Genomic DNA, 11,408 nt, shown 5'->3' on the forward strand with positions numbered 1-11,408 from the left:
AAGAGCGGTCAGAAGGCAAGGCTCTCTCCAAAGAGCCAGCCAGGTCCTGCCGCCACCGCTGCCCTGAGGACAGTCCATGCCCTCTGCCAGGCCTGACAGCTCTCAGGGCGTACCCCGGGCCCTGGCAGAGGGCCAGGTCAGGGTTAAGCGTTCCTGATAGAGGCAGCTGTGCTGGGAGGTCTGCGGGACCTCGGGAGCTGGGCCGGCAGCCTGAGGCATCTGTTCCAGACCTAGAACTTTCCCATCATATGCGGCGGGGTGGGCGGGGCAAGACAGGGGCCAGCGTCCCCCTCCCCAGCACAGGCACAGCCCCACCCATCAAGGAGGCCCCCCAGTCCTGTCCACTGGGTCAGACCACGCTGGGCAGCTTGAGGGCATGGCCTTATTTCTCCTGGGCTTGGGACCATCAGCTGAGACCCCACCCCCACAACTCTGGGTCCTCCTATCCACCCTCAGGCCCCTAGACAAGCCAGCCAAGACCTCCTGAGGTCCACGCTCCAGCCCCCCACCAACCATCTGCTTGTGCATCCTTCCACCCAAGGGCCCAAGTGGGCTCCCCAAAGGGCAGGGGGTACCCTGTGAGGCTCAGTCTGCCAGGGAGTGGGTGGAGGGGTGGGCCGCACTGACCCATCCCCTTCTCCCTGGGCAGGGCAGTAGGGAAGCCTGACTCAGCCCCCCATAGGCAGCCATCCCAGCCCTTCGGAAGACACCCTGCCGCGTGAGACTGTGCTTCCGTTTCCCATCCCCCACACACGTTTTTTCTCAGCCTCACTAAAACAACGTCCAAGCCCAGAGGACTGGCTCTCACCCAAATCAGTGTCAGGAAGGGAAACGGAGGCCAGAGAGCGGGTGCTTGACCTCCAATAGCGACCCTGCTCCTCCCGCGCCCAGTGGGCTTACCTGAGGCCTGGGGGCAGCGGGGGCCCAGGACAGCCCCTGTTCCTCAGAAGACAGCTCTGGGCTGGGACACTGGCTGGGGAGGAAGAGGAAGATTTGTCTGCTTGGGAAGGTCTTGGTCACAGTGTAGGCCAGGCCCCCCAACTCCCAGGAGCCGCCCAGAGCCACGCCTGCAGCCCTGCCTGGGCAGAGCTCCTCTGGGGGCCTCAGAGCTGGGCTGGGATCTGGGGTGGGGGTGGGCTCCTCCCAGGAGGAGCAGAGGCAGGAAAGGAGCAGGAGGGGCCGGAGGAACTCACGTGCTCACCTAGTCCAGGGGGTGGGGGATGGGGGTGGGAGGGGTGCGGGGGGAGGGGGGAGAGGCCTGCCGGGGTGGGGGGGGCACCTAGAATCCCTGTGTATGTCAGAATAGGTGGAGAGCGGGCGGTCCTCAAAGAGAGGTCTGGCCTGGCAGGGAGGATGGCCGGAGGCTGCTGTCATGTCACGGCAACAAGGAGGCACAGGGACTCGGCCTATTGCCAGGTGACTAGAGTTCACGCAGCCCTGGGAGGGCCCTGGGGGTAGGAGGTGCTGTCAGCAGTGACCCTTGGGGTCCCCTGGATGGTGGCAGCAGGCAAGGGGTGTGGCCCCAATGGGGAAGGCGAGGTGTGGCGACAGAGACAAGGCATCCCTCCTCCCGGACTCAGGCCCCTCCGAAGGGTGGGTGTCCCCCACAGGCTTGCCCTGTCCTTGTTCAGAGTATCTGAACTCCAGGGCCAGACATGGTGTCCCAGAGATGGTTCCTGAGGCTGTGGAGCAGGGGTGTCACCAGCACCAGAGCAGAACCCAGACCTGAGAGGCTCACCACACCCCACAGCTGGACGGCAAGGGTACCTCCCTGGAGCACGGCCCAGGGCTTCAAGTCCGGAAGGTTCCACCACCTATCCAGGAACATTAGTGCCTCAGGCCCAAGGAACCACCTAAACAGCCTGGAAAGGCAGGGCCCAGAGACGGCCAGAGCGGGTCCAAGGTCACACAGCCCACCAGTGCACACCTGGCTACCCCACACCTGCCCCAAGTTGCTGCATGTCCCTGACCAGCCCACCAAGGAGTCCAGAGCAGCTGCAGACCCGCCCCAGGGAACTTGGACACTGCCCCATCCCCCTTTGGCTTTCGTCAGCCAAGGAGAAGGGTCAGCCACTTCCTGAGTCACGCCTCCCTCCCCCGCTCCCCAGCTCGCTGTGCCGAAGCTGCCCAGGAGCCCCGACAGCCCTCATCTGTGACATCTAATCCGCAATAACCCCGCAAGCCTGCACCATTTGATAGGTAGAAGGAGACGTGGAGGCTGACCAGACATTGCTGCCTGCCCTGGGTCACACAGCCAGAACAGGCCTGGTCCTATCACTCAACTGCCCTTAGGCGGGCGTGGCATGGAACCGACCCAATGCACTACCATGAAATCTTCCACCAGCGTGACCCTGGGATGGGGGTGCCATGACAGCTCTTCCCCTAGACACCATCCCCTCCCCTGCAGACCAGGGTAACTAAGAAGATGGACAGGGCAGGATCCAGGGACCAAGGCCCAAGACCTGTCCCCAAGGACTGGACATCAGCCAGGAACATCAGGGTATTTGGTCCTGCCTGAATGGCTGCATTGCAGCTCAGTCGGCTGGGAGGGGTCTGCAGTGGAGAGCCACAGGACTCTGTCTCAATGCCTGAGCCTGCTCAATGGTTTTCTCCCTGCCTGGGATGGCATGAGACATGGCAGAAGTGGCAGGAAGGTAAGAAGAAGGTCTGAGTGGGCAGAGGATGACCCAGACCCCCCAGGTGACCTCAACAGGAAAACCATGAGCTGAGGCAAGTTGGAGGAAGCCCAGCTGCAGGTTCTATGGAGGGGAGACAAAAGTGAAGGTGTCTCAAAGGCCATGTCAACTGAGGCATACATACGTACAGAACAAAGAAAGCCCTTCCTCACATATCAAGTGTGTCACATTCTGTCCCAGTCAGCCCCCCACACCCACATGCAGAGAGGGGACCTGGGGGCAGCGGGTCTGGGCTGGAGGTCTCCTCCAGACCCCACGGCTCCTGTCCTAGGCACAAAAGGTGGTGAGTTCTCTGCCCCCAGGAATATGCAAGCCTCACCCAGCCAGAGATACTGACCCTGCCATCAGCACCACCCCCTCCCAGTACACACACACATACACACACACACACACACACACACACACACACACACACCCATGCTGAATCTAGGCTGAGCGAGCGTGTTCCAGGACGCAGCAGAGAAGACAGCATGAAGGAGAGGGAGACAGGACAGACAGCGTGGGCTTCCTCGGCTAATCCTCCAGCCCGAGTCACAGGGGCGAAACTGGGCACAGCCCCAAACCCATTCACAGGCCTGAAGTCGAGGCTTAGGTAGAAGGGACTTGGCCCTGGAGGCACGTGGATGGACAGGTAGGCACCCCTTCACCTTCCTTACCACCAATGCCCACAGTGAGGAGTGATGTCCCCTAGGTATGAGAACACAGCTCTGGGCAGGAAGCTTACCATGACCCAGACCGGATTTGGGAGGCTCCTTCCCCAAGACCTGATAACCACTACCTGCCAGAAACCTGTCGAAATAGCTATACATGCCTGCAATGACCACAAGGGGGCGGGCGTCCCCGGAGTTGTGCAATCACCCCTTGTACTTGTACCGGCCATGCCCCACCCCCACCATGAGAGCAAACCAGAGCCCGAGAGGAGATGTGGCCCGAGGACACAGCACCTCAGCCCCCATCACCACTCACCTCCACTCCAGACCCGCCACCCCAGTGACCCCACCACCACCCCAGGCTGCCCCATCCTTCTGGGCCTCAGTTTCTCCACACTGCCCTCCTCCCTCTCAATCCAAGAAGCCCACTTCCCCACCCTCCTCCACCCACCCCACAACTGTAGCAGTCAGCCAGAAAGTCTTGTCAGGCAGCCTCAAACCCACTTACCGGAAAAGAAACAGAGGCTCCCAGCCCAGACCCAGTTAGACCAAGGGCCTAAGGCTCTGCCCATCCGTGCGACCCCTCTGCAGGATCCATCCACACAATCCCCACCCCCATCGCCCTGAAGGGCAGCTCACTCCCATGACGCAGGTGTATAAACTGAGGCTCAGAGAGGATGGGGGACTCCTCCAGAGCACAGCCAGGGCATAACAGAGCTGGGGCTGGAACCCAGTCCTCCAGATGCCCCCGAGAGGCCCCAAGCCTGAGCTCCCCACTCCTACGATGTCCAGCAGCTCAGAGATGGTGAGCTGAGCTTCAGGGTCACATAGCACTGGGGTACAGCCAGACGCCCATCCTGCCCCAGCTCACCTGGCTGCAAGGCTGGTCCTCCTTCTGCACTCCAGCTCAGAGCAGAGTCCCCAGTGCCCAGCTCCTCCCCTCCCTCCCCCTGCTGGCCTGAGTGGGGGGAGGCTTTAAAGGCACAGGAACCTTTCCAGGTGGGAAGAGGACTGGTTCCTGGTCCTGTCCCTGGGGCTGTGTGACCTGGGACAGCAGGTAGCCTCTTCAAGCCCAGTGGGGTCCCAAACCCTGCATAAGAGACCTGAGCTTTGAGGGCCTCGGTAGGGCTACATGAGGCTGGGTTTCAGGCAGAGGCCAGTTAGGCCAAGGGCCCTCTGGGAGGAGGAGAACTCCTGGCCACGTTCAATATCCAAAGAGGGGCCCCACAGTGCCGGGGCGCAGCCAGATGCCTCCACCGACAGGGGTGGGTGTGTGAGCACCAGAGGCCCCGCCAGGCCTGAGAAGCCTGATGTTTTCTCTAGAGCTCCTGGTCAGGGGGTGCCTTCTCCCCGACCCCCAGGGCTGCAGATGTCCACAGGCTGTCACTCCAAGGACCCTGGTCACCATCACCAGGACAGAAAGGAGTCACATGACCCGGGGGAGCCTTTCCTCATCCCTCAACTTTCTGGGGTTGAGGAGGCAGGCTGATGGAGGATGAGGCCATTTGCTCACGCCCCCCCACCTGCTCCAGCCAACAGGATGGGGTGGGTACCCCCACAGGGCTGGCAGGCCCAAGCCTGCCCATTCTTCTGAGGCCCACACACAGCCTGCTGCTTACATGTATTCATCCATCATTCATTCATTCACTCACTCACTCTCCCATCTGATCCTGGCCCATTCGGATTCTTCGGTCAAGCAGCCCCCAGCCAGACTGAAGATGGGATAGTATAGTCAACCAAGGAGGAAGAGGAGCCCAGGACCCCCAGGGAGGGGCAGAAACTGTGGCGGGGGGGGGATCAAGATAGCACTGGGATCGGACTGTGGAGGCCGGCCAGGCAGAGGGAACAATTTGTGTCTGGGGCATCTCCGCAGCAGTGAGGGCACGAGGGAGACTCTTGACCGCCCTGACCCTTCCTGAGCCCTGAGGCATCAAAGCTGGAAAAGGAAGTGGCTGAGCTCAGACCCTGAAGGCCAGGCCAGTGCATCTGGACTTTGAGAGCCTGGGGAGGCTGGTGAATGTGCCACCAGGCTGGGTAACCCATTAACCCCAGCTCACTCATTAAGACCCTGGTGGGTGACCATTAGCTCCTCAGCCATTCTGGGAGTCAGGCAGAGGGCAGGGGCCATGGGAAGAAGGGAGTGTTGATGGGGCGCTGGCTGGGGGCTGGCTGAGCTTGGGTCTCTGTGTCCCTGCTCCTGGAGGAGCTCCCCTGGGTCCGGCTGGCCTCCAGCCAGGGGAGCTGCCAAGGCAGCCTGGGGGCCCCACCCCACCATCCCAAAATCTTTCATCTGCTAATCACCCCTGCGGTGCGGGCACCAGCGACCTAGAGAGTTTGGGGGCCTTGGCCAGACAGGAGGCTCAGGCCCTGGACCAGTGGTCAGGGAGGCAGGCACCTGGCCCATCCCCCACTCTGAGAAGTGGGCCCACAGAGGCCTTGGAGGCCACTTTCCTGCTCTAACAGGCTCAGGTCTGCCCCACTTCTCTGCCTGGAAAAACAAAGCACTGGTGGGGCAAGCAGGGTGTTCCTGGCACAGGAAACCTCACCCTAAGTGGAAAAAGGACTTACCCAAAGCTATTCGGCAGGACAGCAACCCAGGAAATGGGGAAAGACCTGCAAACCACTTCCTACCAGTGGTGCCCCACCCTGCTGTCAGGTCCTGGGAGTGGCTGTGTCTGAGCCCCCAGAAGTGCCAGGTGGGCCACATCTGGCTGGTAGAGACACAACATCCTGGGTGTTCCCTGGTGGCCTGGTGGTTAGGATTCTGGGCTTTCACTGCTGGGGCCTGGGTTCAAAACCTGGTGGGGAAATGGGATCCCACAAGCCACGTGACTCGGCCAGAAAAAAAGACACAACATCCCAAAATGCAGTTGGGAGCCTCACAGTGAGTGAGCCAGGCAGGCAGGTCCAGACGCAAGCAGCATCTAACCCATCCTCCAGAACTGCTGGGCCAGGATCTCAGGGCCCACCGGGAGTCAGGAAACCTAACATCATCCAAGACATTTTGTGTCCCCTGGTATCTGCACCAAGGAGACATCTGGTCAGTTGGCTGAACAAAAGTTCATCTTCATCAATTTGAGGACCACGGAATCTCAAATGTTTGGCCTCTGAGCTCCCATCTCCAACACCCCAGAAGGGTCGGCTTGCACACCTGCCCTGACAGGGAACTCACTACTTCTAAGGACAGTGAGACTGGTTGTTTGGCAGGTTCTTCCCAATGTCAAGCCCCAATTTCCCTTCTGGGAATGCCTTCTGCACCTGCTTCAGGGGGACCTGGCCTAACACCCTGCCCACTGTCAGAGGCCACAGAGCAGGGCTCCCCCATACCCTATGGCTATTTGGCCACCACCTCTTAGAGCCACACAGACCACACTGAAGGGATGGAAGGAGAACTCGGGTTTGGTGAAGGGGCTGGCGAGGCCCAGTGGTAGTGGGAGTGAGCTCTGGCCAACTGCAGGCATAGGCAGAGAGGCCGCTGTGCCCCAGACACTCCCTGGTGCCCTTGTAGCGGTTCACCATCTCAGCACCCACCTTTGATGTGAGGACAGAGGCTGGAGCTCCAGAAAGTACATGGGCCTCCAGGGCTAGCAGCTTGTTAACACCTGGAAACTTCCGGCAGCAGAGCCAGTCTGGCACCTGGTGGACCAAGTCTAATTCCCAAACTCAGAGGCAGCGCAACCAAGGGCATGGGCTCTACAGTCCCTAGGTTCAAGTTCAGTCCCAGCCCTGATGGCCCAGGGTCTCCTCTTCCTGCCTTCAGTTTTCTATCTGGAGAGCAGGGATCATTAAAATAGTTGTTGGGCAGATGCACTGAGACGGCCATGCACAGGCTGCTGTGAGCACCATGACCTCCATGGTCCAGCACCCGGGCCTGCAGCTGCCTCCCCCTCCTGGATGAGCAGCTCAGAGCTCAGAGGTCATAAATGCCCCACTCCTGGCCGCCCCATCCTCCCTGCCTACGGCTCCCTGCATAGGTAGCATTTATCACATCACCTCATAATCATCTGCGGTGCCTGGGAGCTCCAGGGGGTGGGGGAGGAAGGCTGCGTCTTGCCCACACCCCAGCCCCCAGCCCACATGGCTTGGTCTCCCGGAGAGCCGACATACTTCTATCTCCAGGTGTGTGTGGGGGGGTGCAACGCCCAAGCCCACCTGTCCACGGCTGCCATCCCCCACCCCGTGACCCTACACAGGGCTAAGTGGATGCGCGGTTCCGCTAATGCCAAAACTGCCCCACACTCTCCACGCACACCCTGCTCAGCCTGCCTGGGCTTGTAGAAGCCCTGCCCCCACCCGCTTTTTCAGCATCTCTTTGGCCCCCTTCACTGAAACATCCTGTTGGCTGATGTTTCAGACGCCTTGGATTAACCAACAAGCTGGAACCTGAGCTAGGCAGCTACCCTCCCAGACCTCCACCGGCCACGTTAGCCAGGGCCTAGCCCTGGACAGCAGCCCATGCATCCTCACCGGCCCTGTCCAGCAGCCCCTACCTCTACACCCCCTCCCGCTCGCCAAACCTGACCCCCCAGCCCCCCGCACCGCCCCCTCTCACCTGGCAACTTTGCAGAGTCCCCAGCCGCTCTATGACTGCATCCCCAGTGCTCTGAGCACATCCCTCCCCGACTGAAAAACCCTTCCAAGGTTCACGTGGCCCTCCAGATAAATTCCTGTCAGCTGGGGCCTGCCCCTTCCTCTGTGTGATTCACCCACTGCCCTACTGCCGGGGCTCTTCCATCAGGCCCCAACTTCAACGCCACCGCCTCCTCATTGAAGCCCTCCTCTGTCTCCGGGTCTGATGTCTTCCTCGGCTCCCGCAGTGTCTGGGACCCCCATCACAGCTCCCCACCTCTGCTGTTCCTTTAACCTCCTGCGTCTTTGTCTCTGAAGCACCCACAGGGCCCAGTGATCATCACTAAATGTAAGTATAATGGCTGTCAGGTGGCTGGGTGGATTCGGCATGAAGCCACGGAAGATTGATTAGAGCCTACACATGCCACATGCCTGTGTGCTGGACGCTTTCCTTGCTGTGTCTAATCCTACACGTTTGCCAGATGGGCATTCTATTTTCCCCATTTTACAGAGGAGGAAACAGTTTTGCATAAGCTACTGTAGTGGGCTGAATAGTTTCCCCCCAAATCCACATCCGCCTGGGAGCTCTGAATGGGACCCTATTTGGAAATAGAGTCTTTGTAGAAGTCATTAGTTAAGATGAGATCATCCTGGGTTAAGGTAGGCTCTAAATTCAATAAGGTAGGCTTCCTGTAAGAAGGGAGACACACAGACACAGTGAAGGAGGACTTGTGGCCATGGAGGCAGAGATTGCAGTGAAACAGCTACAAGCCAAGGAAGGCCGAGAACTGCTGGCCATCGCCAGAAGCTGGCAACGGGCAAAGAAAGATGATTCCCTAGCACCTTCAGAGAGCACAGCCCTGCCAACACCTTGATTTCAGACTTCTGGCCTCCAGAACTGGGAGAGAATACATTTCTGTCGTTTTAAGCCATTACCAAGTTTGTGGTAATTTGTTATGACAGCCACAGAAAACTAATACCACTAACTACCTTGCCCATGTTTATATACCCCAAAAGGGGGCAGGTCCAGGGGATTAGAAGCTGGGACCTGAGCCTACACCTGTGACCCCCGTGGTGACTCCCAGCCCTGCAGGAAGCTCACAACCTATTCCTTAGAGCCAGGTCCAGGGGAAACTGTCTCCATAGACTGTCTGTCTGCTTCCTTCCTCCTGGTGAGTTCCGAATCCATCCTGCATCCTTCTTTGCAGTGGCTGCCAGGAGGCTCAGTGGCACCTGGCTCCTTGCTGAGGTACCATCAGCCCTGGGCTGCCCTTCCTCCTCCTGGGCTTGAAATATCCCACTGGGTGGATAGAGAAGACGCCCGAAGGTGGGACAGGTCCAGCTGCAGCACCAGCCACAGCCCTCCACCCAACCTGCTGGGTCATCAGGACCCTGCTTCCCTGTCATTCCACCTGGGCCACCAGCTGTCGGTGCTACTTGTCTCCTGGAAGTTCCCACTTGGGGCCCAAGATGCCCCCAGCAGGGCTTGAGTTCCGTCCACTTGACTCTCTGGCTCCCAGGGGTGGTAAGGCTGCCCTGAGAACCCCTGAACCTCCACATCAGCCCTGGAGGCTGAGAGGGCAACACCACAGCCCCCCACCCACGGGGTCTCCCCAAACACAGCTCAGCGGCCCAGGGCAACTCCAGGCAGAGGGGCCAGCAGGCTTTAGTTAAGCATACATGGAGGCCAGCCAGTGGGGGGACAATGCTACCATTCCTGAGGGCACAGCTCTGTCTCTGGGGTCCCCTGTCCCAATCAGGTTAGGCCAGAAAGAGTCAACCTCGCCACCCCTCACAGGAGGCTGAGGGAGGGCCATGCAGGGATTTGGGCCCAGATGCCACCCCTCCCTCCTTTCCTGGAAAATGTTCTCCAGGAATCTCTCAGCCAAGGACACAGAGGGTGGGGCAGGGGGTGAGGGGTGGGGCTGGGGAGCAGTTCTCCACTTTCCATGGGACTCCAAGCTCTGAGCATACTCCCTCTGCCGCTGCTGCCTGACGGCCCCCCTTCATGACATCCAGGCTCAGCCCTCCCTTGCCTTCCCCCCGCCCCCTCCCCTAACCTCGGCCTTCTCGCTTTTGAGGGGACAACGTCCAGACCTGGCTCAGCCTCTGGAAGGATATGGTCACGATCTCGGAATCATCCCAGCTCTGGCTCCAGCCCTGAGATTGGGGTGGGGGAGGTCTTACCAGCCTGCCAGCTCTGGGTGGGGGTCTGCGAGGCCCCTGAGGCAACGGGGCTGCTGCTGAAGTCTCTGGCCCAGATTAGTGACAGCAGCTCCTTGGCCCCGGAGGAAGGCAGGCCGGGCAGTCATGCAGGTTTGCCAGGGAGGAAACCTGTGGTGCCAAGGTGGCCCCAGGACAAAGCTGGCTACATAGCAGCGAAGGGAGGTGTCTGGGTCCAGTCGCAGATGGCAGGAAAGAAGGGGGTCCAGGATAGGAAGGCCCCAGGAACAGGCCCAGTCGGGGCACCCAAGCAGGCAACGACAAGGGCTGGGGTTCAGTGGGTGGTCAGGCCCTCTGCCTTGTCTCAGGGGCTCAGCCCCAGGGCACCACAGAGCCCAGCACTCTGTCTTGGACAGTCTTGGGGGGGGCAATTCTTAACTCAGAAGAAGGAGCCTGACTCTGCCCTCACTTACTACAGGCCCTCGGACAGCCTGTCCTCCCCCTATCACTGTCCATGCTCAACCCCCGGCACCCATGCCCAGCTACACTGTCCTCCCAGGCTGGACACACCCTCCTTGCTGTAGAGGTCAGGGTCTGGAGCCTAGTGCCCCAAATGCCCCCTACCCTGGGAATGTGAGGGGCCCAGAGCTGGGTCTGGGGGTGCTATAAGGGGCAGCAAGCCTCCAACAAAGACCCCTCCAGCTAGTGGGTTCCTAGCTCAAACCTGGTCCCTGGAGTAGCCAGCCCCCACCCCACACACTTTCCCCACTTCTGTCACGGGGAAGACTGAAGCAGGGGCAGGTGCGGCTGGCCTGCTGCCAGCCTGCCCAGAGCCAGGCTGAGATGGTTAACCAGCATTCCCCCATCCCATTTATCTCCCAGGTGGCTGGCAGAGGAGACCGGCCTGCCCAAGTCTGCCCCCAACCAAGCAGGGAGGGGTGATAAACATTTGTCAACTCAGAAGTGTCCACGCAGGGTGGACAGGTCAGATGCTACAATTGCTCGCTGCGGTTGGGGCGGGGGGGGTTCCTGCCCAAGCCCCAACCAAGCAGGGAGGGGTGATAAACATTTGTCAACTCAGAAGTGTCCACGCAGGGTGGACAGGTCAGATGCTACAATACAATTCTGCGGTTGGGGCGGGGGAGATTCTGAAAGCAGGCGCTGGCACTGTCTAAAGCGGGCAAACGGCAGCGGAAACCCCACCCATCCCGCCCTGACTGCAAGTCCAGTGCTCTTTGCCCCGCCAAAGAGACTGTTCCACAATCAGCACGGAGGCTCGGAGCCTTTAAAGGCGCCGAGCGCCACCTCGTCACGGCGGGTCCCGCTCCTC

Source organism: Lipotes vexillifer, unplaced genomic scaffold, assembly GCF_000442215.2.
Source record: "Lipotes vexillifer unplaced genomic scaffold, Lipotes_vexillifer_v1.1 scaffold1783, whole genome shotgun sequence".
Lineage (NCBI taxonomy): Eukaryota > Metazoa > Chordata > Mammalia > Artiodactyla > Lipotidae > Lipotes > Lipotes vexillifer.